At 39.2% G+C, this 27,264-nt stretch overlaps 1 protein-coding gene across 2 annotated transcripts in view; it reads left to right on the plus strand.

Annotated features, from left to right (window-relative positions):
* Window positions 1–702: 702 nt before the first annotated feature.
* Window positions 703–27,264, plus strand: part of brinp2 (bone morphogenetic protein/retinoic acid inducible neural-specific 2) — a 77,656-nt gene continuing 51,094 nt past the window's right edge. Inside the window, exons 1-2 of one of the 2 annotated variants that reach the window (XM_037275725.1) lie at window positions 703–1,385; window positions 5,740–5,843. The gene's annotated coding sequence lies outside the window, so the exon portion shown is untranslated. The remainder of the gene's footprint in view (window positions 1,386–5,739; window positions 5,844–27,264) is intronic. The other variant, XM_037275724.1, reaches the window with a different exon arrangement.

Raw genomic sequence — 27,264 nt, forward strand, 5'->3', positions numbered from 1 at the left:
GCACCACAAAGATATTCAGCAATATCCCGACAACTCATTTGCTCTCTTACTCAGGCTGTTACTTATTTCCATCCCGACGGCCGGGAGCAGCGTATTCTGCACACACTCCAATCTCCAGCCTCTCCGCAGCTACTTACTTATTCATCACAGACTCACAGTGGAGGCTGCTTAGCTGACAGAAACCAGATTTTATAAAGGGAAGAGGCCAGGCAGACAGAAGTGATGCCTCTGCTCAGTCATAGAGGACATTGTCAGGAAGAATTCACTTTTGCCTTGAGTCAGAGTACATCTGCATTAGACATATAAAGCAGCGTGAGAGGCTAGGAAAAAAAAGAGAGGATGTGTTTTCTCTTTCATTAGCCAGCCTGTCCCTTTGGGCTCAAACACATCGAGCTCAGTGCACGGCCTGGCCTTGCTCCACACACACGCACGCACGCACACACACACACCGACTCTGTCTCAGGCTCCTTTATTCTTCTTTTTCTGGCAGACTGGCCTTCATCTTTCACTCCACTTTCTCATCTTCCTCCCCCGTCTCATCGACTTCTCTTTCCATCATTCCCTGTCTATTCCTTTCTTCACTGCTGCTCTTACTTCTTTTCCTATACCCATCCTCTCTTCCCTTGTATGCAATTTCTAACCAATCACCGGTGGGAGTGGGCGCGGCTTCACACCAGCAGGATGGACCGTTATTACAGGGAGGAATAGGAGAGGGAGAGAGAGAGAAACAGAGGGAAGAAGAGCTGTGGCGTAAAGAAGCGCATTTTTCGAGCATTTTTCGAGCAACGTCACCGGAATAGACGCCAAATGACGACTTAGAAACAAACACACCAAGTAGACATGAGAGTGAAGCCTTGCAAAACGGGTAAATTGAGCTGATGGGGGGAGCGGGCAGTGAGTGACTAAGTGATCCGCATTGTGCGCAGGTGCGCTGTTTTCAGCAAGGAGCCGAATCGGTCCAAAGAGCAAAGTGAGGAAAGATTTCATTCCCAGGATTATTTATCCGCTCCACCGAAGCAAACTTTATCCGCGTTTGAACTTGTCGTGCTTTCGATTTGCGGATCATACAACCAAAACAATCAGTCGCTGTGGACTGAGAGCATCTCCACAAACTCCACGTGTTTTTTCTTTTTTCTTTTTTTTGCACTTTGCACGTGTTGATGACAATGAAGGGATATGTGCAACTACCGTTTAATTTGTCTCAGGAGAGACAAGGCAGGTGAGCGGAGAGGAGAAAGAAGGACATAGGAGGAAAACATCGCAGCGGAGTCGGTGGCGTTAAAGCTGCCGTCTCATAGTTCTTGTGGCTTTCCCCCGCTTTTACACCCGATCCTTCAGAACACAGATCTGGACGCGCACCGGGAGGACTTGCCTTGACAACCTGGGTGAGTTTTGCATTTCCACTCATTATGACTAACAAGTTTTCCGACTTGGTGACGCGGTGCGCATTTTTACGCACTGCCTGTTTACGGTTTACGCGTTACATTAACAGTGCCTGATCATTTCCAAAGGGTGTGTTGGAGGGTGGTATTTAAATTTTTATATTGATGACAGAATCATTTGCCCTGTATCGCTCCGTCATTATAGCTCAGAAGTCTCATGAACATATTCAGTAGTTTCCCCCCAATCTCCAATTTGTTTTTGCAGTGATTCATTTCGATGATTTTTGAACTCATTGGAGCTGGCCAAACACACCCAGGTAATGTTTGTGCGTGTGCTTGGAACATCCATTTTCAGTTTTGCTTCTCTCCACCATTTAATGGCTTTGTGCATTTGCTATTACACTTATCCTAGCTATACCACTGAACTGTGCAATCAATCAATCAATCAATCAATCAATCAATCAATCAATCAATCAATCAATCAATCAATGAATCAATCAATAATCCGAACCATACGTGTATTACTTTTAACCACTTAGTAAAAGGACCTTACAGCAAAAAGCAAGGGATGCTAATCAAACAAACAAAATTGTTTGTGCGATCTTTGGAGAGGTGGGGTGCACGTTTGTGCGATCTTTGGAGAGGTGGGGTGCAGGCATAAGGTTGACCCAAGAAAATGGAAGCAGACTCGATTGGCAAGAGCTCAAGGGAATCTCCCAAGATGACGTTGTACAAAAACGCAGCAGGGATCAAAATGGTTTAATGCAAAGTACAAAACAATTTCTGTACAAAGTGAATGATTTGAAAACAAAATACACTCAAACTAGGCGCAGTGCTTAGTTTGTGTATATAATGATAATTATTATTGCATGTATTACATCATGGTCTTTGGCACTCATTGGTTGGTGTAGCTTTTACCAATTTCTCATTTTCTGCAATGTATATATTTCAATGATGTCAAACTCTAATTGACAGTTTACGTATGCAATTGGGGCGTTCACACACTGCATCCGATGCACATCAGACTTCTGCTTACAAGTATAAGAAGCCTGATGCATGATATTTAAAAAAAAAAAAGAAATTCAGAGTTGAACATCAAACTTCCTGCAAGTAGGAATCCCCAAACTACCCAATAGTACGGTATATCGCTGAAAACTTTTTTTTTCTTTGAATTTAAGGATTTTTTTGGTTGTGGTCGTTCCAGGTCCACACTACATTTTGATTATTTAGATCAATGTACTCATTTTAAAAATACGCATCGTAGAGAAGGAAACCATTTTGGATAAAAGTTGAATTGAAAACAAAACTGACCGACTTTTTACATTTATTATTGTGCTTTGTCTTTTATTTATCTTAGCCTCTAAAGGAAGTTGATTTAAGTTGTGTTGGTCATATGCACACTGAATAAGAATACCACAAGCTATAAAATGTAACAGGATAACTGATTGTGACCGTGGAGCTGTGAAGGTGACAGATTTGTGATTGTCTTAATTAATTGGTGGGCGGAAAGCGAGGAAGAGAAGCAGAATTGGGTGTGACGAGAGAGAAAAGCTGACGGTTGAGAAAAACTTGGTTTAGATTTATTGGAGTATTGAGTATTGGTATCACTATTGGTGCATCTCTATTTTTTATCTTTATACCTGAAGACGCACCTGAAAACACGCCCTTAACCACTTTGTATCACTGCAGCATTGGCACATGCTTGGAGTGGCTTGTCTAGAGAAAAACAATTTGGAGAGACACGAAATGCAATAGAAATTCCCACATTTTTCTGCCCCTTCTGCCTTCCCTTTTGCACGTCGAAGGGATTGTTTCGTGTTAAGGAGCCGCATGAAGTTTGTTACTCAAGCTGTTGCCAGAGATGAAGAAAATATCCGAGTTAGAAGGAAAAAGTTTTCATTGTAATGACAGTTGTGTGCTGTAGTCATCTGAGGTCTTATTGACATAAATCTATGTATGCATGCTCGATCTTTAGTCTGGATTACAAATATATAGTAGGTATACTTTGTTTAAAGTGTATCAAAATATCTATGGTTTCTTAAGAAAAGCTGCATCCAAATGCATTGTGGTCACACTGGTTGCTTATCACAGGAAGCGGAGCTGTGACGTAGCGTCGTTGGCACGGTGCAGTAGATCCAAAGTCAGACTAATCATGGTGAGTGACGTGTGCGCCGCTCATGCAGGCTACTTTGAAGGACAAGAGTTTTTGTTTGCAATGAAAGTAATTTATGTAGAATACTGTACTCCTGACTGAATTTAAGTTTGGAGCAGAGGTTGACTCCCCCCCCCATGAATGCCATGAGTAATGCAAATCCCGCGAGGGATGAAAGTGAATATCCGGTTCTACCCTCTAGTTTAGAGCTAGCGCATCAACAGAAAAGTGTGTGTGTTGATCAATATCATCCAGCACCCGTGCCTGCATGTCTTGCCACAGAGTGGTTGAAACACTTAAATGTATTTCATGACTGACATAAATCAAATAAAAACAATGTTGAGTCTCACTGCACCATTATGACCATTGCGGTTGTGATTGCTGCCCTCAAGTTCCAAGCCTCATCACCATGTGGGAATGCTTCTCGCATCGCAGGTGGGGAAAAAAATAGTCAGCTGGCACTGATCGTTTTTCACCAGTTAATGACATAATGTCGACATTTGGTCGTTGGCATAATGTAGAAGAGACACATCACAGCTGCTGGGCAGTCAGTGAGCATACAGTCCAGGCCAGGTTTGCCCTGCACAGCCCATGATCATGACTCAGCTACCGGCTGTCATCGTCTCTTGGAGCAGTCAAATGAGCCAAAATGTCCAATATGATGTTTCACCTTCATGAGAGTGCCAGACTCATTTGAGGAAACATGCTGAAATCTTTGGAATGCATGCTAGGTGAGATTTGACAGACTGCCTTTCATTTAAGGATTGATTCACCCAAAGTACATCCAGTGCCTTCCAAGAGGTGGCGTAAATGACACACATAAGTCCATCTGTGCAGCCTACAAAGTGCGAGGCTGAACACCTTTACTGACTCAAGCACACAGGAGAATATGCCTCAATGTGAACAAGGACATTTGCTCACAAAGACTGCTCAATCATTCGTCTGTTTGGTTGTGTACAACTAATAAACTTAAAATTGTGAACCCTCCAAGCTAATTTAGGTCAGCAATAGGGCTGTCCGATATGAATACAATATCAACATTTTGATATTCTTGCCAGATATCTGTAATATGATAACAATATTACTATGGGTTCAGTCAAAACTAAGCTTTTGTTTTTTTAAGTAAAAACCCAAAACAATTCCGTATTTTCTGGACTATGAATCGCACCCGTATATAAGCCGCACCAGCTAAGATTACGGGAAAATCCTGTTTTGTTCATATATAAACCGCACTGGACTATAAGCCCATTAATGTTTTAATGTTTATTTTCCATATATAAGAGAATATGCACAAATCATACAATATCTTAAAAATCATGAAAAATCCATAGTTAGACTAGACCAGCGGTGGCCAACCCGCGGCTCGCGAGCCGCATGCGGCTCTTTGCCGGGTTTCATGCGGCTCTTTTTACGTTCGGCTCGCGAGCCGCATTCGGCTCTTTGCCGGGTTTCATGCGGCTCTTTTACGTTCGCTTCGGGGGGGGGGGGGTTATTAATGGGACGTCAAACGCTGCGTGTTCGCTTCGCTTCGGGGGGGGGGGGGGGTTGGTAATGGGACGTCAAACGCTGCGTATTCGCTTCGGTGAGGGGGGGGGGATGTGGCTCTTTGCGGTACACAGTAAAAAAATGTGTCTCTTAGTCTCTGACTGGTTGGCCACCCCTGGACTAGACTATGAGACTCAGGGTTCAATGTTAATGCAAAAAGTAGTGGCTTATAGTCCGGAAAATACTAACAGCTCTTGGCTATGTCTCGCAATGCTTGCTAACACGGAAATGGATTACTCGTGTGTGTGCAGTGGCTGTGTAAGCCCCACTGCCCCCCCCCCTTTCCCGTAAGATGATTGCATTGGCTGGCATTAGCTGTTGATCAATGCCAAAATCGAATGTACGAATGTTTTTGGTTGGCCTTCATGTGCCTTTAAGTGCTAATTTTGATCTTAATATGTTGTATATGTATGTAGTATCTTAATTTCACCTAGCCATTGTGTCGAGCTGTTTTTATCTGAGTTTGTATTCATTTGAATCATTTTCACACTCTTTTTGTGCAGTGTGCTCTTTTTTTTTTTTGCAATTGTGAGCCAGAACTCTTTCATACGTGGATATAAATTGGATATGTTTGCGATGCCTCATACAGAGCCAGGTCTATTACTAGTGTGTCACCTTTGAAAGCTCAACTACTTAATAATCTTCTTTGTTTTGTTCCAGAAAGTCCCTTAATGACAGTGGTGGGAGCAGTTTGAACTGCAAAGAGAAAGTGAATCCATATTAATGCCCGCCTATCTCATATAAAAGACTGCTGTAATGTGTAGGTGAGCCAATCTTTTTGTCGGCACGGTGCGTTCTACATTGTACATACATGTGTATGTGTGTGCGTGTGTGTTTCTATAAGATTATGCAAGATGATGTACTTCAATCAAATGTTGTTTTTTGAGTCGTGTTACTGATGCACAGTGTCCTTGAGGCTCGATAAAGGCACTTACAAATACAATTTATTATTATTACTGACAGCAGATAAGTAGTACAGTGGTTGCTGTGGCTGCAAACCGGTCACTTGAAAATATGTTGCCTCTAGAATATGTAGCCTCTAGAAGCTTTTAAAGCTTCAATACATCATGCTTGGTGGTTCGTGTAAAGTAAATGTACGCCTTTCAAAATAAGCTGAATTATTGTTGTCGCTTTGTTTATTTTGTTACATTTTCTATACGTATATATTTTTCGAGAATAACTGAAAATGTCTATTGTGATTAATCATTATCATGATATCATAATAAATATATCATATTATGACTTATATTGTGAAATTGTTTTCCCTCTATAACGCCCAGGACTATGTAAGAGTGCAACAACCTTTTACTCTATTAAACCAGAGTGCTTGCCTTGCATCGTGTTAATTAACTTTTCCTGTTTGCCTTTTTTAAGGATACGTCGAATGGCAAAAGGTCATTATGTAAATTCCTTACTTTGAGTTTCCATTTTCTTGGTCATTGTGTTCGAAACACATTTTGTACAGTTCAGGCAGACTGCTATTATTTCCGTGCAGAAATGATCTCAAATTATCTTCAGTTTTGAATGAACTATCTTTCAAGTTGAATGTTTGAATGTGATGGCATATGTTAAAAGATGCCTTCTGTCAGATTGAGTTCTGCACAGCTTAAGAGCACATTATTTTTTGAAAAAAAAAAAAAATTCCATACCTCCATATGTGAATTAATGACTAAAATGATGCAACCGCATCTCGTTGCAAAAAGTGAGATAGTCTTGCTTGGTGGACAGTGGGTTGAGAGGACGATGCTCAACAAAACTGAACTTGAAATTTTGATTTTTGAAAAAATGGGGCCCAGTTGTATAGGTGTGCTAAAATAGTATTAGAATTGCTGCTTTTTCACTTTATCCTCCTGCCAAGATGGAATGTGGTTAAAAGTTTGATCACCATCAGACACAGAACACTCTCATGTTTTGTAGTCAGGGTGATTTTATTGATTCAACCTTCACTGTCGACTCACGTCTTCAAAATACAGACATCCAAGTATGTACTCCATATATACTCTCAGAATTCTATCAGCTCTGCTTTTCAACTGCAGTACAAGACAGCACAAGAATGGACAGTTGACTTAAATACATTCATTCATGTTACATGGATGAAGGGCGAATAACTTGACTTCACTTTGACTTTCAAGTCATTAGGCTAATCGTATAGCTCTGGAAAACATTTTGCATGCAAACATGGGGTCACATTCTGCCCAGAATAAGAAAATTGCTGTGGTAAAGTCGACTCGTCAGGAAGCCGAATCAGCCCAGCAGATACTGCCAACACTTCTGGGAAAATATGATAATGGCCTAGTAGAGACACATCGCTGCAGCTCCCATGAGATGTTGTTGTAGCTTGAATGACATGTGCTAGGCACTCGACACACCTCTTTCATATAACGTAGTTTATATTAACTGGCAATATAATATTCTTAATCCTGTTAATCCTGTTTGCATTACAGAACATAGGGGGACTATGAAGCATTGAGTACAAACACAAGCAAAGCATAATTGGATTGCAATTTGAGAGCCACAGTTCACATCATATAAATACATTAAAAATCTAAATTGCAAATCGGGCCTTTAAGTGGAACAATGTGCATATGTCTCCCAAGTGCAGGAAGCCGAGGGCAGAAGCAAAGCTATTAATTAAATTGACGGAGCAGAAAGTATTTCAAACCAAATTTTTTACTTTGCTACTGTACCTGCGTAAAGTACATTGATACTAATACCCAAACAGTACCTCGACAAAAATCTAAGAATCATTTGCAAAAAACCCAGAAAAATAACTTTTGTTTTATTATTAATAATTCAAAATATTAGGATATTCTTCAGTATTGATCATTTTCATGGCCAGATATGCAGCTATATAACCTCTATGCAATTTGGACACAATTTGGATGTTAAGTATGATTTTGTTTTTTTTTTAAATACCATATTTTCCGCACTATAAGGCGCACCTAAAAACCTCGAATTTTCTCAAAAGCCGACAGTGCGCTTTATAATCTGGTGCGCCTTATATATGGATTCGTGGATGAGGACTAATTTATTAAAGTAAGCTTTACGTGTTTATTTTGTGTGTTGTGTGATATTAACGTTTGAGCAATGTTGAGTTATTGATATATTATTATTGTTTTCACTATTTCGAGTGTTACTATATTGTGATTGCATTAACGTTTGAGCAACGTTATTTATTCTATGCGCCTTATAATCCGGTGCGCCTTATAGTGCGGAAAATACGGTAGTGATATCAATGTCTGTATTGTTTATGTAAGCATACTGTATACATATTCATTCTCTGTATAAGCATTAACATTTCCTGTCCTCCATTGTTGACTTTAACAAAACATTAGCACCGTTACTGTCAAGCAAATAAGTTCATTTGATTGCTAATGACCCAGTAACATTGCTTTGAGTGTCTGTATATGCGTGCATGTGTCATCCACTCCCAACTTGTCGCTGGTCAGCAAGATGCTTGGCCAGATTGGACGTGTTCCCGTCTCGAGCCACGGCCTTAAAGACCATGCCGGTCGGTTTGACACGGCGTGATGCAGCAGGCCAGTCAAGGTCACAAACGGCATCACAGCAAATCGTTTATCCTTTCCTAATGAAGTCATACATCACATTTAACATATGGTTCAATTAGTGGCTTCATAGAGATTATATTGTCCCAAAGCATTCATTAGCTAAACTATAATAGTCACCCGTTTGATTAAAAGCTCTAAGGGGATTTGTCTATTGACGAGGTTCAATCAAAGCATTTGAGAGATTGAGCCACTACTAATGGAGCATATTTTAAGGTGAAGACAAGGATGTTTTATGTAAATATTCCTCAGCATTGAATTTCTGTCAGATCCAGCACTAACAAGTCAGGCTTGTAAATGTTTTGCTTGCGTAGGTACAACGATCATCATCATCATGATTATCGTCTTCACCATCGAGCAACTTAATTGTGAGTGGAGACATAAAGAGCAGACGTATAGCCAAGTCTTGAAGATGAACTCAAATACGAGCGTTTCAAGGTTTTTGGTGCTTTGCCCATGAGGCTGCAGCTTCATTACTAGTAATATTGAAATTGATGGGATTCATGTCTGCAAAATGATAAATCTTTCAGCATTTTTTTTCTCTTTGGTATTTCTGAGTGATTTCTTGTATTGTTAAGAAACCAAGGCCGGAGATTGTTCTGGTTCCGTAATCATTCCACTTTTCCGCTTTGCTGCCATTCCACCATCTGTGGTGGCATTACTAAAAACACAAACAAAGCCACACACAAGCAAAATACACTTATGTAGTTAATCCCTTTGAGGCTCAGTGAGTTGAAATAACACAAGATATTTTTTTACTATTCCCTCTGCTGGACCTCTAGACCTTTCATTCTGGTGTTTTGATTTGATGCATGAGTACATAGGTTTATAGAATTACTCTTAAATAACCCGCTTTAGTGGAACAGCTGTTTGTTTGAATTTATAAATCAATTTTAACCATGCATTATTGCACTCCGCTCTGGACTTCTGTTTCACGCACGATTAATCATGTCATTCCATTTATAGAAGCAGCACTGCCCACTCAGGGGTCATCTTAAAACCCCCATTTATTGCTTAACTGGGAGATTTAAAGATCAGAAGCAGATAAAGTGAAATGTCTTGGTTATCTCAGATTTTGTGTGCTGAGAAAGATATTTATTGTGCATGGGGACTTGAGCAGGGATCAAAAACGACAGAGGAGATGCCATTTTAACCCGTGTCCTCTGAGAAGGTTAGAACTTGCCCAATCACTGGCACCAGCGGGACCCTTGTCGCTAGTGCCAATGTTTTCTTAATTGGTCACTGAGAGAGAATGGGTTGCAAATAGGAATGTTCAGGTTTATACACGGCATCCGAGACCTCAGGGTCGGTGTCATTACCCAAGGAGAAGCCAGAAAGCTGTAGGTGTACTAATTAAACCGTAATTGAATTGCTTGGAAATGACTGCACTATTCAACTGTAAATGTAGAAATCGGTAATGAATAAGCTAAGGGCTTTTTACACTGTTAATGAGACTGAGAACCCGTGTAACTCTATTCAAAGAAAATTAAAAACCTTTTGAGAGGGGAAGTAAAAACAAGATGCTTTTGTGCTTGAACATATATGGAGACGTCTTCATAACTGGCTGTGTTCAGAAGTAAACAAAACTAAGGAGGATGCTTCAACTGAAGTTATGGGTGTAAGAGGGTATAGGTCTCATTATTGTTGCAAAAGTTTTCAAATGATTCATTCTTTTGCAAGTTTCCAATTTCTGTAAATGTGACTGGAAGCAAGTGAAGTGCCCCAACATTGTGGCCACATGCTCTAAACATCTTTACAACCACAGCCGTTTTGTTGTGTGGTTCATTCACCACACGGAGGCATTTTTTTTTTTTGCCAGTCTTGACATAATGCATATGAAGAAAATGCAGAGAAAAATGAGATATAGAGTGAATTGAAAAGTTATCCTTGGGGTATTATGATCGAGATAGGGGAAAACTGTTTTAAAATAACACATTTGTCCTCTAGAACCTGCGTGTGTGTGTGTTTGTATATTAATAACTTTCAGCAGAAGTGATTTACAGCTTGTGAGATAATAATGTTAAGCTGTTTTAGCAATTTGTACAATCCATGACCCATTTCCAGTAGTGTTATGATGATGGAGACAAAGCCGACCTTTGGATGTGTAAAGTTTCTAAGAAACACTACGGTCTTTATATTTATAGAATATTCCCAATTGCATTATTAAAGTATCTGAAGCTTACTCTTTCACTTTTTTTAAAAGCATGATAGATACGCATAATCTATCGGCCTGCCATCGAGGAGTTAAGCCCCATCCACTTAGCGGCAGACAATAGCAAGTGTTATTGAACACAGGGAACGTTCTCGTCAGGGTTTGTCAGGGTTCAAGGTTCGCCAACCGGTTGGCAGACCTTCGAGACTATGTCTGAGCAGAAGACAAAGGACACTTCCCTCACCCTTACTACAATGTGCTGTGGCAGATGGGCAGCTCATTTAGCCAGCACATCATCTCACCCTGAAGCAGAACTGAGTGCTTCAGGTGCTCCTTTGCACCCTCTGTTGTCAGTCTCTGCAGAAGTAGAATGGGCCACAATTAGTCACGACACCCCCACCTTACCACAAACCTCAGTCAATAGAATCTTCACTACAGTTTGGAATTTGCCACTCAAATAAAACATAATTGTAACTTTTTTTTTTAGTTAATCTGCTTTGTGCTGCTTCACCATCTTCTAACACCCGAATGTCCCTTCTGGGAACCATGATTATCTTATTGCCCAACATTTCTCACCACATCACATGTTTATTGTGACAATCATGCACCACAATCTGATTGCTTCCATGTCTCATGATTGGTAGTTCTTATTCCAGTGCACAGGCTGAGGCCACATACTGTTGAGAAAGACACCAAAGAAATTCTGGGCAAATTGAGATTTATGGCTTATGTTTAATTAAAATCTCCAGAAACTAATGGTGGGAAAATTGAAATGTTCCTAGTTGATTGAATCCCCTCCCCTACTACCAATGGATTTCATCATACAGTGTGTGACCATGTGTGACCATCGAGTGGTCTGTTCTGTGTAAAACAGGGTTTCCTACATGTAATTGAAGAGCCGAAACCATCCCAAAGTTGTCAGCTGCTTAAGCAATTTCTCACCATGACTGAGAGTTAGAGACGTGCACTTTAATGCACATTCCCTACTCCACTGTGTGTCAGTTTCTAAGATTTGGGGGCTCATTACTATAGCAGGAAAGCCTCTGGTATTGTTCTAGCTCTCTTAGGCTTACAGTAGCTTTAAGCTGCTAACAAGCTTTGTAATCAGGCTTGGGCTGACTCTGGTGGATAACATTCACCTTTGCTTCAGTGCAGGTATAGGGAACAATTTGCACATCAATCCCTAAGGTGTCACATACTGCTATTAAAGATTTTGAATTTAATTAATTCTTCACTTTCAAAACACTTTTTAAAATTGTGCCAAGTCTAAAACAAATGCCAAGTGTAATTTTGAGTAGTGTATGTGTTTGTGACAGTTCCAATCATATTAAATGGTTATTTTCATATTTATTGACAGTTTCTAACAATTTTACAGATTGTTACTAAATTTCAAGATTGTCTTTTGGAAATTTCTACAAAATTAGTATATGGCAGTTTTTCTTTTTACCGTATTTTCTGTAAGGCACACCTAAAAACCTCCAATTTTCTCAAAAGCCGACAATGCGCTTTATAATCCGGTGCGCCTTATATATGGATTCGTGGATGAGGACTAATTTATTAAAGTAAGCTTTACGTGTTTATTTTGTGTGTTGTGTGATATTAACGTTTGAGCAACATTAAGTTATTGATATATTGTTATTGTTTTCACTATTTCGAGTGTTACTATATTGTGATTGCATTAACGTTTGAGCAACATTGAGTTATTTACTCTATGCGCCTTATAATCTGGTGCACCTTATATATGGACAAAGTTTTAAAATGGGCCATTCATTATTTTCCGCACTATAAGGCGCACCGGATTATAAGGCGCACGCCTTATAATCCGGTGCGCTTTATAGTGCGGAAAATACGGTAATAAAAAAGTATCAACAAATTATATTGAAATTTATTGTTTTAGTTGCTCTACAGCAATTTTTCATGCAAGCCTCTAGCGATTATGACCGTTAACCTTCCTTGTGGCTGTTAGGTAATGCAACCAAATTGGCAATAATCTGGTCATCCATGAAAGACCAACACTTTCTATGAAACAGTACAACAAGAAAGAACATATTTGCTTTCTGTCAGCGGCATCTTCTAACACAAACACATTACATCATATGATGGACCTTGGTACTTTCACGTCCCTTCGATTGCCTGCTGCACTTAAAGATGGATGCTTGCCATTATGTATCTGCTTTCCTTGTCAGCTTAGTGTCCAATGACCTCTCTTGGGCAATCGCTGTCAGGGATATTGATCAAATTCTCCAGCATAGTGAGCTTGTTGAAAATGTGTAGATGTGATGATAAATGTGCTTCAAAACGATTACCAAAAAATAAGGGACTCTATAAGAGAGCAAATGAGATTCGCTGCATTGGTGCAGTGAAGGCGCCGGTCCTTGACAGAAGTCATGAGCATAACAGCTGTCAGTTTGTGTATGTCTCCTTGACCAGGGTGATGGCTCAGACATGAAATTTACGAGGGCATTTATTGATTAATAGGCTCAATAGACTGATCATTAGACATCTGAAGGCACATACCGTATTTTCCGCACTATAAGGCGCACCGGATTACAAGGCGCACCTTCAATGAATTGCCCATTTTAAAACTTTGTCCATATAGAAGATATATACATTTGGCCCGCGGGCCGGACTTTGGACACGCCTGCTGTAGTGGCTCAATATTGGTCCATATATAAGGCGCACCTGATTATAAGGCGCACTGTCGGCTTTTGAGAAAATTGGAGGTTTTTAGGTGCGCTTTATAGTGCGGAAAATACGGCACTGTGCAAACACTTGCATTTTGAATAGAATAGTTTGTCTTAATGAGGACTGATCGATGGCATGTCATATCTGATTCATGATGTGTGATTTTATACTTTTCTCTCCATTAAGCTGTGTTTTCATCTCTTCTTTGAGGGTCAATTTCAACTTGCTCATCAGCAGCAGTCTTTTAACAGCTCCATATGGTGTATTGTGTTCGTTAAAGACACTATTTATTGCGCTGAACATTGGCACTTGACAGGTCTGGATGTATAAAATGCTGCCAGCACTAAAATTCACCCTCCTGACAAACTCAGTAATGATTCAATGTTAATTTTATTTTTTATGATTACGTTCAGCACGTCTTAATGACGCCTGTTATTTATGAGTGGGCGCTGCTTTTTTTTACGTATCAGACTGACTGTCATCGAAGGAAGGAGGCAAGCGTTGTAAATATTGGTTCCTGGCTTGTGTTGTCATGATTTGTTGTCAACTAGAGTCAACCAATCATCGCTAAAATTGATCTTCACAAATAAGAGTGATCGGCACAAGATTTGGATTTATTTATTTTTTACATTGAATGTCTAGTACTTACAGGGAAAACCATTATCACCCCCACAAAATAAGACATACTTTAATTTTATTTTATTAATTTATTTTTGGGAATTATTTTTTACTATTTGCACCCAATAAAGTGGATGAGAGTAGGAATGGATTAGTCGTAGTTTTCAGACATTTATTCTTTCGCCACTGAGAGCGGGTCAATGTTAAATAGATGCGCGACAACCCCAAGAGAATGTTTGACGAAATTTCAAAGTTGGACTTAAAAAAAACTGGCACACCCGCGACACTAATGAGGCGATGTGGTGCAGAAAATGGATGGACTTTGAAAAATTCGGAGCACTGAAGCTCCTGCCAGCGGGACGAGCCTCCAGCTGAGTGTGGTTGCTTCGGGTATGACATTTTCGCTTATGCGTGCTGGGTGTACCCCTTGGAGGTGGACTTGGACACAAATGGCACTTAGGCTGACACATAGATTCAATTTTAACATAACGACCGACGAAAAATTCAGCTTCCGAGAAGCCTCATTGAATGAATTTTGTGCACATCTTAGGTCACAGGTGTCAAACTCAAGGTCCGGGGGCCAGATACGGCCCACCACATCATTTTATGTGGCCCGTGAAGACAAATTGTGCATCAAATTCGTGCGTCATTACTAGAATTGCAAATTGTCTTCACTTTTAATATCTTTTTTTTTTAATATTTGACCGGTTTTTACTCGTCTGATTTGAAAACGAGTTATTTGTCAGTTTGTTTTGTAGCTTTTACTGTATATATGAGGTGCTCATACAATTATTTGGGTTGACAGTCATAATGGCCCTCCGAAAGAAGCTATGACTACAATGCGGCCCGCAAAAAAAATGAGTTTGACACCCCTGTCTTAGGTACTTATCAAAGGAATGTCCACATACATATGTAGTACATTTGATTACCAATTTTGTAACGTGAAAAAATAAATAGAGAGGTTTTCAGTGAAAAATGTTCATATGCTTTTAGTTCCGTGTCCATTTTGCCTTTTTCCTGAATGGAAGGTCACTGGGAATTCTGAAAAAGATGAATTACCATTTTAAGTAGGAAGCATATTTGAGTATACTGCATTTTTGAATTGTACTTATTTGTGACACAAGCATGATATTCCAAGGCACCATCATAAAGCTGTGTAGAGGCTTAGCAGCTGGATTCTGACATTTTTATCCAAGCAGTCACAGTTTAATTGTTTTCTGCATGGTTTGAAGCTGCCATCGAATTTCACCGTATTTTTCCTGCTGCTATCGAGGCATTAAATGTTTTGGAACACAGCTAAGGAGGTTATTATTTTCAGCTTGACAAAGACTATCGCATCCATTTTGTCTAAACACCGGATTAAATATGATGAACACCACTTTTCATCTCTCCCCCCTTCTAGGTTTTAAAAAAATAAATCTACTTTTAAGTACTGATTTCTTTTTGGAGACATTCGTGCCATTTTTGTGATTTTCTTTTTTTTTCATCAGCATCAATGCCCTTATTTTTTGTTTCTGTAGTTTTCAGTGCTTGTCACACTGTGATTGTGCAGACGACACTTTCCTGCTTCAAATAGCACAACTTGTCTTTAACCAACAAATTCTGTTTCTTTTTGAAGGCTTTGTTGGCTCTGTTGAAGTTGACTGTCATCGTCCTTGTTTTTTTGGACAAGTCTTTAATTCACATACATACAGCTTTCTGAAATCCTTTTTTCCCTGTGTCTTGAAGATAACAGATCCAGTTCTATCAAAAACAACTGTGATGTAAAGGCAGCCATGTGAAAACACAGCAAGATGGTTATTACAAGGCTTGAGATTATGACAAGGAAAAAAAAGAACATTCAACTCATTTTCAGTTCTTATGTTGAAGGTAAAATCAACAGTATGTGTATGAGGTTCAGTCTGTTCTTTTAAGAACTACTGCAAGCCATCCATCCATCCATCCATCCATCCATCCATCCATCCATCCATCCATCCATCCATCCATCCATCCATCCATCCATCCATCATTCTGCATATGCTAACTGTAAGTCAGCGTCAGTAATTATCTTGGCATGATGAGACTGTGACCTGCTCCTTGGAAACATTTACTTCACGGGCTTCTGTTTACATGCTACCGAACAGCTTTGTGACACCCATAAGCTGTCTGAGCCTCTGTCAGAACAAATGTCGCAGGCTGCTGAAATACTCTTTGGTTGCCAGATAAAAAGCAGATAAAATGATCGACAACAGGTCCACATGACGAACATTAAAACAGTAAATGGCAGAAATTGGTGCAAAAAATACAATTTCAAGTTAAAAATTGGTGGAACTCTTGTAAAAGGCTGTTTGACAGTGGATTTGTTGTTCATCAATCAATTAATTTTGACACATCTACTAACATGGTGATAAATTTTGGCATTGCTGCTAATTGGATAAAATCTCTCACAACCTGCACCTATTTGCCAAAATCCCTGTCTGTCCTCATGGGATGCATCTCAGTCGTATGTTTTGACATCTTTGCATTCTGCCAGAAGCTTGTCAGCTTCAACGTTCCCCCCTGTCCATCACTGTCTGCAACAGCACCTATGCATTAAATATCAATCCTTGTGGTAGAAACGAGTCACAGAATACCTTGCTGGGTTGACTTCACTTGGCAGGTCTGAAGGAAGTCTCTCGCGACAGGATGAGTTAGCCCACTTCTCATCTCTATTAGCTCGAAAGACGGCAATCGGAGGAAAAAGCTGCTAAATTGAATATATATGTACCGTATTTTCCGCACTATAAGGCGCACCGGATTATAAGGCACACCTTCAATGAATGGCCCATTTTAAAACTTTGTCCATATATAAGGCGCACCGGATTATAAGGCGCATAGAATAAATAACTCAACGTTGCTCAAACGTTAATGCAATCACAATATAGTAACACTCGAAATAGTGTAAACAATAACAATATATCAATAACTCAACATTGCTCAAACGTTAATATCACACAGCACACAAAATAAACACGTAAAGCTTACTTTAATAAATTAGTCCTCATCCACGAATCCCTATTGGTCCATATATAAGGCGCACCTGATTATAAGGCGCACTGTCGGCTTTTGAGAAAATTTGAGGTTTTTAGGTGCGCCTTATAGTGCGGAAAATACGGTATGTAAATATATATATATAACGATAAAAAATGAGATAAAAATCTGATACTGGTCTGAGGTAGAAAAAGGATTGATAAAAATCAATTCTTTAAACACCAGTCTGTATTCTCAGGTGAGAGGCTGGATCTCTGTGCTGTTAAACATTTTCATTTAAATCAATTTGTTCAAAAACAGGAGGGAAAAATCCTGTGAGTGAAGGATTGTCCTTGGGGAAACAGGGACCATTGCATCATGCTCGCACTATCAATAATATAGGTGTGTGTGTATATGTGTGTGTGTGTATTTGCATGTTTATATATTTGACACTTTTGGTTTAAACTGCTTTAACCTGTAATCCCCAGTTTCTGGTCTCACCCTCTAATTCACCACTGTGTCCATTACTGCTGCATAAATTGCCTCCGCTATAAGTCTGCTGCGTGATTTATGCACCGCATTTTGTTGCCAACGAGAACAGCTGAATTAAGCCAAGGAACAAAAGAGATAAAGTCAAAGAGGCAGTGACTATAATAATAGTGACAGTGAGTTTTCATAGGAAAATTTAGGGCCAACCATATCAAACACCCACGCACACAACCTTTGGAGTGGTGCACATATTTCACCCAGACAGCTGGCGAAAAGAGCGGTGCATTTTATGTACAAATGAGCTCATCCTCTTGTCACCTGAACGGAATTGTTTCTTCTGTTGGTAAAAATGTCGAGGAGGAAGTACTTTGTTTTTTTCTCTTTAACGTTTTATGCCGTTGATTTGCTTCATGACTCATCAGTTCCCCATCCTTTTCGACCTAAAGGCACACATCTGCCAGGCTGAGATTAGGCCAATAGAAATGTGATCAAGCAAATTCTGCAACTGTCTTCTTGTGCATCTTAATAGAATTCACAAGTCCTTTTCCTCCTTGTTTAGGGCTAAATCCGGCTCTAGTGTTGGATGTTTTCTTTTTTTCCCCTTTCACTTATCTGAAGTGAGGGCCCTCTTAGAGTCGACAACTGTCTTATTGCGCTCACGGGCAGGACAGAGCAGATTAGTCTAATTAAATGAAGCTGTGGAGGAAAACGGGCTCCGTTTATACTCCTCCTTAAGCCTCTATTCTGTTGCTCTAAAGAATCCGCGAGGGGGTGGGGGGGGGGCATCAAATGACTAGATTGTTTGGGAAAAAGTGAAAAGGACAAATGCAGTGCATAAACAGGCTTGAGCAAACTCTCTATAATTCCATGAATTCAAAAGATCTGCTGTTCAAAAATATTTTGCGATGTTGACATTCACACGCATTCGAACTATTGATGATTGGCAGAAGTCGACATGAATGAGAACAAAGAGTAATTGGAATCAAATTCATTATTTGCATGTACCCGATGCGGTATGTAATGTTTTCCATATTTTGGTCACAAGCTTTCACAATTTCACGCATAGGACATTATGAACATGCAATTACTCATGTAATCTGTATCGCCGTCACAGAAAGGTGCATGTGTTGCATTGTACTCAAAACTAAACTGTTTCACAATCTACTCTGGCCGTAGTTTGGGAGTATGAATCCCTCAAGAGAGCAACCTACTAAATCGTTATTTTCATTCATTCGTGTGAAATTAATGAAAACAGAAAAGGTCATGGACGTTATTTCTAGCTAATAGATCAGCCCCAAGGCCTTAATGGCTTCTTATTTTACCTTTTCACCAAGCAGACTGAGTCGCAATACTAGGTCCTTTTGTTTGCTTTCACTCAGAGAGATGTAATGGCCTAATGGTGTATAATTTAGAATTTGAGCAAAGATTTCAGGAAGAAATATACCTGTAATGTTTCACAACACTGATGTTTGCAAGTTTGAACCAACGTCATGTGTGGTCATCATATAGCATGAGATCCCTGTATAATTTAAATTTTCATAATAACAGTAATGCATTTAGACTGGAGGGGATCCAAACTAAAAAGAGATAAAGAAAGAAAAACAGAAAAAAACCAATCCATGTAAATTGTCATTCAGTATTAATGAACAGCCAATCACATTTACTTAGCATGGATCAGAAGTCACTATGCCTCTTGGGTCCCAGCTTCGTATTTCAAAAGCAAGCAGCTGAGCAGCTCCTCGGGGTGCATATGCCCTTTTCTATTCACAGAAGACCCACAGCAGGAACTTCCTGAAAAAAAAAAACCACATTGGAGTTGCTGTGCGGGGCATTCTGTCTGTAATGATTATACTCATGCGAGATTTTAATTTAACTTTCACTGTTACAACTCAATCGCACTGAGAAGAATCGTATTCCGATCAGGCCTTTATGGTGCCGATTACGATACCATTCATCCATGAGTGGCTTAACTGGCTAAGAATGGTCCAGAGAAGTCCACATGAATCATTGACTATGGTGACTCAGGACATTCCCATGGGTGTTGAGGTGCAGGGGCAGGTGCTTTTTGATCCACTATGACATGACATGACATGCCTGAACAGTTCTCTAGACATCTTGATCCATTCCACATAAATGATCTGGCCGGTTTCATTGTAGTGTGAGAGTTTGAGCATCCTTTCTCTTCTTCTCGTAGGAATTACAACGCATGCTCTCCAGGGAATGTGGTTATCTCTAACACTGAGTTCTAGTTTTCTCTGTTGGACAGCTCTCAGTTTTGGCAGTCATTGTGACAAAACAGCATCTTTTTTGGTCTAGCTCTTCATCTGAGTTGTATTTGTCAGGCTCTCATCTAACATGTCCATCATTAGCATTTGCTTGATTCCCTTAATTTGATAGGAACTGGCAATCTGTTCACTGCGTCAGCGTTTCTGTGGTGATTGCCTGGTTTGCGTCTGTTTGCCAGATTTCCAATTTTATTGCCTTATATTTGCCACATAAAGGAAAATTATGCACATATAGCTGTTTCTCTGATATCCAATGAATTACTGTTTACAATTAAGGACAAAGAATAAATTAGCAGTTTGGTTCATGAAATGAGTACCAGATGAGGCTAAAACAATGAGGTTTCACTGCAATGCATCTACTATGCAGCATTTATTGCACATCGGACATTTGCTAACGACTGTCAGCGTTGCAAATGACAGAAGTGGTGTTTCAATTGTGTGTTAAATTGATTTATGTTCAAAATTGTATTTATAGTGGTGCATATTTACATGCAGCATTTACAGCAGACATGCCAAAAGTCCACACTCGATCTTGCTTCATCATGTCATGCCGTGTGGTGGTTGTCATGTTCTTAAAAAGCCTCATCTAAACAATCCAAGCTTGAGATGAATGTCATATTTTGTAGGTTCACGGTTTGGGGTTTTCATTCAGTTTTCTATTCATTCTACCAGCAAGAGGCTGTCAAGACACAAGTGAGGAATTGATGGTACTTGTTCTCTGACATCAGTGGATATATATAAAAAAAAAAAAAAAGACTCCTTAGATGAGTCAGAACACACCTGCCATTATTTAAGTGCCACAATTTAACCAAGTAAATGTCAGATGCTCTGACAGGCTTTACCCATCAGTTTTGACATATGTAGTTTGAAATTGAAATGTATTCTTTGATTCTGAATAGTTGACATCTGCATCATAGGATGCACATTGTTAATAATTGATGTCTTCTCAAAGCAATCTCATTCAGCACTTCTGTAATCCTCTGCATGCTTATGATGTACTGGGAGCAACTCTGGTGCTCTTGGGTTTGATTGTTTAGAACCACCAGACAATTCTCATCCACTACTATTTCACAAAGGACCTGCAAATCTAGCAAGCAGTACAGAGAATGGAGCATCCAGTTAATTTTGACCTTGCAGACTTACCAAATCCCATGAATAAATCACATGATGGGGATGCATGGAAAGAGTAATGATGTTTTGTTGTTGTGGTTGTCTATTGGTTAAGGGGATGGGAGGCAGCCAAGGTTCAACAATCATAGTGAGAGGGAAAGTGAGCAGACATAGTTATACATAGGATGACATTGTTTTGTACATTGTTAGTTTGCAGTTCTTTGTTTAGTATCTGTCAAATGCTGCTTGCCGCAAGCTCTGCCATGTCTATTGTACAAGACACCCTGTTTACCCCAGACAGGCCAGAAGGGAAGATATTCTGCTCCAGGAGGTGAAGCAGAAAGCCATGAGTGATTTCACTGTGCCTGTGTGACACCATGCATTTGTGGTATTGTCCTGAGTTGAAATGTATCCGTGCTGATGCTGTTCTGTGCTGTCACTTTCTTGTAAAATTTTCTTTCACGTTAATGCTGTTGAGAGCGAGTCACATGGAACATACAATAATAATTCACAAAGCCTATGCTATCAAGTATACAGATAGAAATTATTTTTAGGTACTCTGTGTTGTATATAACGATAGTAAATTATATTAATATCTATGTTTAATAGTAATATTTTCATATCAAATATACTGGAAAACAACATACCGTATTTTCCGGACTATAAGGCGCACCTAAAAACCTAAATCTTTCTCAAAAGCCGACAGTGCGCCTTATAGTCCGGTGTGCCTTATATATGGACCAAATTCCTAAATTTAAACTGGCCTGAAGCATTGTGTCATGAAATCAATCATAAGTGGCCCGCTGAAGACTATGAATCATGAATCAAAAAGACTGTGGATCATTATTATGTGATTATAAAGTAATTTGTTGCGTCTGAAGTTGAAATAAAGAAGATAAAATGGAGAATGATTTGATTTGGATTAAAAATCTGACATGATGCATTAATCGAGCGCCTTATAGTCCGGTGCGCCTTATATAAGGACAAAGTTTTAAAATGGGCCATTCCTTGAAGGTGCGCCTTATAGTCCGGAAAATACGGTATTTAGAAAAGAATCAATTTAACGTGCTAGTGATACATTCTCAACTTCTCTAACCCATACGGCATCATAAACAGATGCATACTGTACATTATTACAGTATGTACACATTCTCATGGTAAGTGCAAAGCACATGGAAGGCGGGCAATTCTGATGTGCAAATCCCAAATTGAAATGCTTAGGGTGTCAGAATTATGTTAGAGGCACAGGGCAGAAGAGCAGAGAGGACAATAGCTCATTAATATGAATGAGTGGCTTTTGTCTTATGTTTACCTTATTTTGTATTCATTATTTTGCATACATTATGCATGTGCCATGTTTCATAGAGGTATGTATTTAAGACAATATCTATTTTTTATTTTAAATACCACCACCAGAAACCTGAGCTGAACAAGTTCCTCAAGTTATCCAACATAAAACAATTTTTCCCTTTCCTAATGGAGTATCTTTATAAAGCTGTCTAGTGATAGAGTGAAACTCTAACTATAAACACATTCATGAGGTGTTCACTGTCAGGTCAAGCCACAATAATTCTTGACAGAATTTCAAACACGCTGTGCCAAGACACATTGAAAATCTATACTTCCTCGGCTGTTTATGTTCACTGAGGCAACCTGGTCATCGCACGACGTATAATGGAGGAACTGCGAGTCAACCCCTACCATATATCAAACGCTAGGAGGAGCGGCCTTGCAAATGCTTTTATAGCAGATGCTGGTCAGAATCAATAAACGGCACTTGTATTGCTATAAAACTAGGAGAGGACTACTAATAATGTGCACTTTTGACATATCCATGTTTGACTTTTGTTGATTGATGAAACCTTTAAATACCAGTAATAGTTCACAACCAATTTCAATTTTTATTCAGAAAAGAATCCTGCAAACTCAGTCACCTAGTGTACATTCATCCAAACTAAAGCATGTTTTTATAGTAAAAGGCCAACTAGTCAAAAATAGCAGTTTATTGGTGTTGGGCTGAAGCGATTTTAAGTTTGAACTGGGGCTAAATTGCAAGTCTTGCTCTATTTCTGGTGGAAGCTTTGTCAGCAGTCTTGTGCTGGAAATGCTCCCTGATGAGCCGGGTTATATTGCTGATGCCCATCTCCCTTGGAAGTGACTATCCAAATGAATTATTCTCCTACTTTGCTCAGGGCTACCTGAAATATTCAACATCCTTTCGAGACTTTCCCTATTAGTAGTAGCAGCATTGAAATATACTGTAACTGAGCATAATAATACAATTGGTCCTACTGTATTGTACAAAATTTGGGTTTTGTCAAAGTTATACAAGTTGTATAATTTGCCTACCCTATGTCCCTATTAGGGTTGAAAATAGGTTGGTGTCCAGCTGACTGAAAAAATAAAAGCTATTTAAGGAGCTATTTATAAAAGCTATTATATAAATGTAAATATTTACCGAAGAAGCTAATTTTAAAATGACATAAATTTGTACAAATAATGGACAATAAAAAGTCACTAAGACAGCCTAAATACTGTTTTGTTTTAATTGGAAAAATTCTTTAACCGCATTAAGAGCTGCCACTGCAAGACTGGCTAAATGTTTCATGCTTGGTTTGCTCATCTCATCTGTCAAAAGCATTATAGTGTGCTTCTGAAGGCCATGATAGAAGAGACAGTCTGCCTTTTAGCCATACTAAAATGAATAACCCTTTCGACTCCTCACAGATTCACTTTTTGCCCTCAGTACAAGGACCTCACTTTAACATATAACACACTGTGTCACCTCGCAGATAGATGTCTTATCTTATCAACTAATACAAAGTTCATAATACATTTTTTTTTTATTTTCTGTTCTTGAATGGATACACATTGCAAATAATTTGTTCGTCGTTAGGAAATAAGTCTCCTGTTGTATTGTTTTCAATCTATTTTCATGGTGACACACTAGGCCAGGTTTTAGTATACACTATACACTACCGTTCAAAAGTTTGGGGTCACCCTGACAATTTAGTGTTGAGATGTAAAGTTTACCCTCCACAAATATACAGTCCAATATCTTGCTGTCTTCACAATCTTCAACATTTAATTCTACTTCTCCAACTAAGATATACAATTCACTTCAGTTTCCAATTTGGCCAACGTATGAACAATTTTGACCTAACTCTAACCCAAAGTATTATATTACGTGTACTCATGACAGCCTCCCCTTTTTTCCTTAATGTACTTCTTAAAGCAAAAGCGAAACAGAAAGATGAAACCAAGAGGATGAATAGGACTCACACAAAATGATGTTCCATCTTTACTGGGATGCTGAAAGATTGAGAAATAGCCTGTGGATACAAATTTAGAAAGAGAGAAAGAGGGCAAGAAAAAGAGGAAAGCGAGTTATGTGAGAAAGATGAGCCGAAAGCATGAGATGAAAGGAATACAAAAAGTGTGACTGACTGCAAGCTAACTGGCAGATACAGCAATGATTTGAAGCTCTCTTCATTGCCCACTGATCCATAAGTTCTACATTTTGGGGAGGAGGGGGATTTAAAAAATTAATTAAAAAATTCCACCCAGTGGGGCATCACTAAACGTTGACTTAGCCGTGTAAGAAGAAAGGTGATTCATCTTGCCAAACTTTCATATCTAACTGTGGGAAGCAATTGGAGCCTCTGTACTGTGAACGTGAAATAGCAGCAAATGTGCACAGCTCAAGAGGCAACTTTTAATTGGTGAAGTTTTCCTTTTCTACTCATGTTTTCAGAATTGGGTAGATGGATGGATGGATGGATAGATGGATGATAGATGATGGATGGATGGATGGATGGATAGATGGATAGATGGATGGATGGATGGATGGATGGATGGATGGATGGATGGATGGATGGATGGATGGATAGATGGGTGGATGGATAGATAGATGGGTGGATAGATAGATGGATGGATGGATAGATGGATAGATGATAGATGGATGGATAGATGATAGATGTATAGATAGATAGATGGATTAATGATAGATGGATAAATGGATGGATGGATGGATGGATGGATTATTCAACTATTTTCTTTTCAAAAGGTCTTTTTGTATTTGTTGACGCACCTTCTACCTTTATCTTGGTTACCTTTCTTTATCTTGGTTACCTTTGGCCTTTTCCCACTGAGACACTCTGCGTCCGTATCTCTCACTGAGCATCAAGAACAGGGAAGTGTTTGTTTCTCGTTAGTTGCTGGCTACATCCTCCTGTGGGAGTCTGCAGTTTTGTCGGATTGCACGATGCATAATTAGAGTTGGCATGGTAGCATTGCTGCCACGGGTGCAGTGGCTCGAGGTGGCACAGCCTAAACTAAGGGAGCTGCAGGCAGAGAATCCTCCTGGCTGTAATTTAAATAATTACATCCTCAGATCTGTCTTCCGAGCTATTTAGCGTTTTTATATTTTGTGTAACTTCTGAAAGGTGACTTTTCTGACCTTATAAAAATATTTCTCACTCACCTTGTGGTCCTATTGTAGTAGCTGCACTTGAAGCTTTAGCAGCCAACCCAACTGCTCATTATTAATTAACACCATAGTTTGTCAGAGCTGGAGCACACCATGGCCTATGGAAAAAAACATCTGAAGTGAATTCAGACTCACCAGTTATGTTTGTGTTGTCAATTCTCCAAACGAATACAAACTACTTAAAAGCTGTTTCTTCCTCTCCAGGACAAAAGAGGATTACACTAATTATTTAAGCAGTACTTATTTAAATCTTAGTTAACCCTGTTAACATTATTCATTTCTTTTCATGGCGTCGTATTCATGGGTGTGGTTTGGAGGGCTTCGGGATTACAACTGGATGAGTTTTCCCCTGTTGTGATCCTGATGACTTCATTTCCACAGGCATGGTTGAAAGCTGAGAGTGAAAGCTGCATGAGACTCAGCAGTTCTAAATTTGTGGCAGTCAGAAAGGGATTGGAAGGAAGAGTTGAAGCATCTCATAGTTTTGTTAATGAGGTGAAGAACATTTGAGGCGCTGCAGTTGCTGTATTGTTCAACTTTGGCAAGAGGATGCAATAAAATCGAATCACTTCAGAGATTTGTTTTATGTTTTGTTTTTATTTGTCAACGTCATCTGTTTGTCTTAAGGCACATCGCGATGAGGTTTGAAAAAGATTGATGACGAAGCACTTGTGGATCTAAATGAAATGCAACCTTTACTACAGCAGACTTCTCATGTTTGCTTATTGCTCTTTTTCTGTGATGTCTCACGACCTCCATTAAACTTGTGTCCCGTCTACCGCGCTGCACTCTTTTATTTGATACTCATTGGCCACAGTAAGGAAACCAATTTATGTGACCATGCAAAGACTGACAGAAGCAATAAAAATGTTCTAGCAAAAATAAGGTTGTGGATTATATAAAGAGCATCCAGAGATATCATGACTGATTATTTCATCATTTCTAGCCATGTAACCTCAATATTTTTAACATTGTGCTTGCTGAGTCTGAAAATGCAATTCATGTAAAGGTGGATTATTCCTTTGCAAAAAGTGAACTGTGATTATCCCTTTAACAGGGTGAATTTTTTTTATTTGTGTTTGAAAATCATGCAAGCAAGTACTTCCATTATCTGGACACATAGTTAAAACAGTCCCAAAATCTAGAATCTGCAAAATCCTTTAAATGTCTCTTACATCCTCGTTCTGAGTTTAGGATTATTCTTTCATAGCTATCATTTCTTTTATCAATAATGTTCTCTGAAATATGTAAAAATATTGCAATACAAAGGGGCAAATAGAAGACAAAGTGCTATAATGTGGCTTGATGGAAGTCTTCAGTTTCACAAAATTACATGGTAAAGTTCCATCATCTGCAGTGGAAAACAATTTTGTAGTCTCCCCGTACTTCCTTTTTTTAGTACCTATTCTGATGGTTTACACAATCAATATCTGTTTGCTGGTGCCTGAAAATCAATCCGCCTTTCTTTAAGACTTCACTGGCCCCTGAGAACACTGAAATGTCTGCCTGCTATGCAAGACTCCTGACAGTTAGGGTTCTGATTTTGCGTCAGGATAAAACCACTTTGTGAACACCTGGATTTCAACTATTGCAGCTGTACCCTGAGGAGATGGTCTTTTCAATCTTGTGTGACAAGGTTGCCGATTTACACAAATTAATTAGTCGAAAGTGGCACACTCACTGCGCCGATGACATTTGATATGTCTGAGGCTTGTGTACAATCAAACAATTCCTTCTCATTTTTCAAAGGGAAGAAAAAAGGGAGCTGAATATCTGTTATCTTTTTTGACCGTGTTGCAATAT

Source organism: Syngnathus acus, chromosome 17 (assembly GCF_901709675.1).
Source record: "Syngnathus acus chromosome 17, fSynAcu1.2, whole genome shotgun sequence".
NCBI lineage: Eukaryota > Metazoa > Chordata > Actinopteri > Syngnathiformes > Syngnathidae > Syngnathus > Syngnathus acus.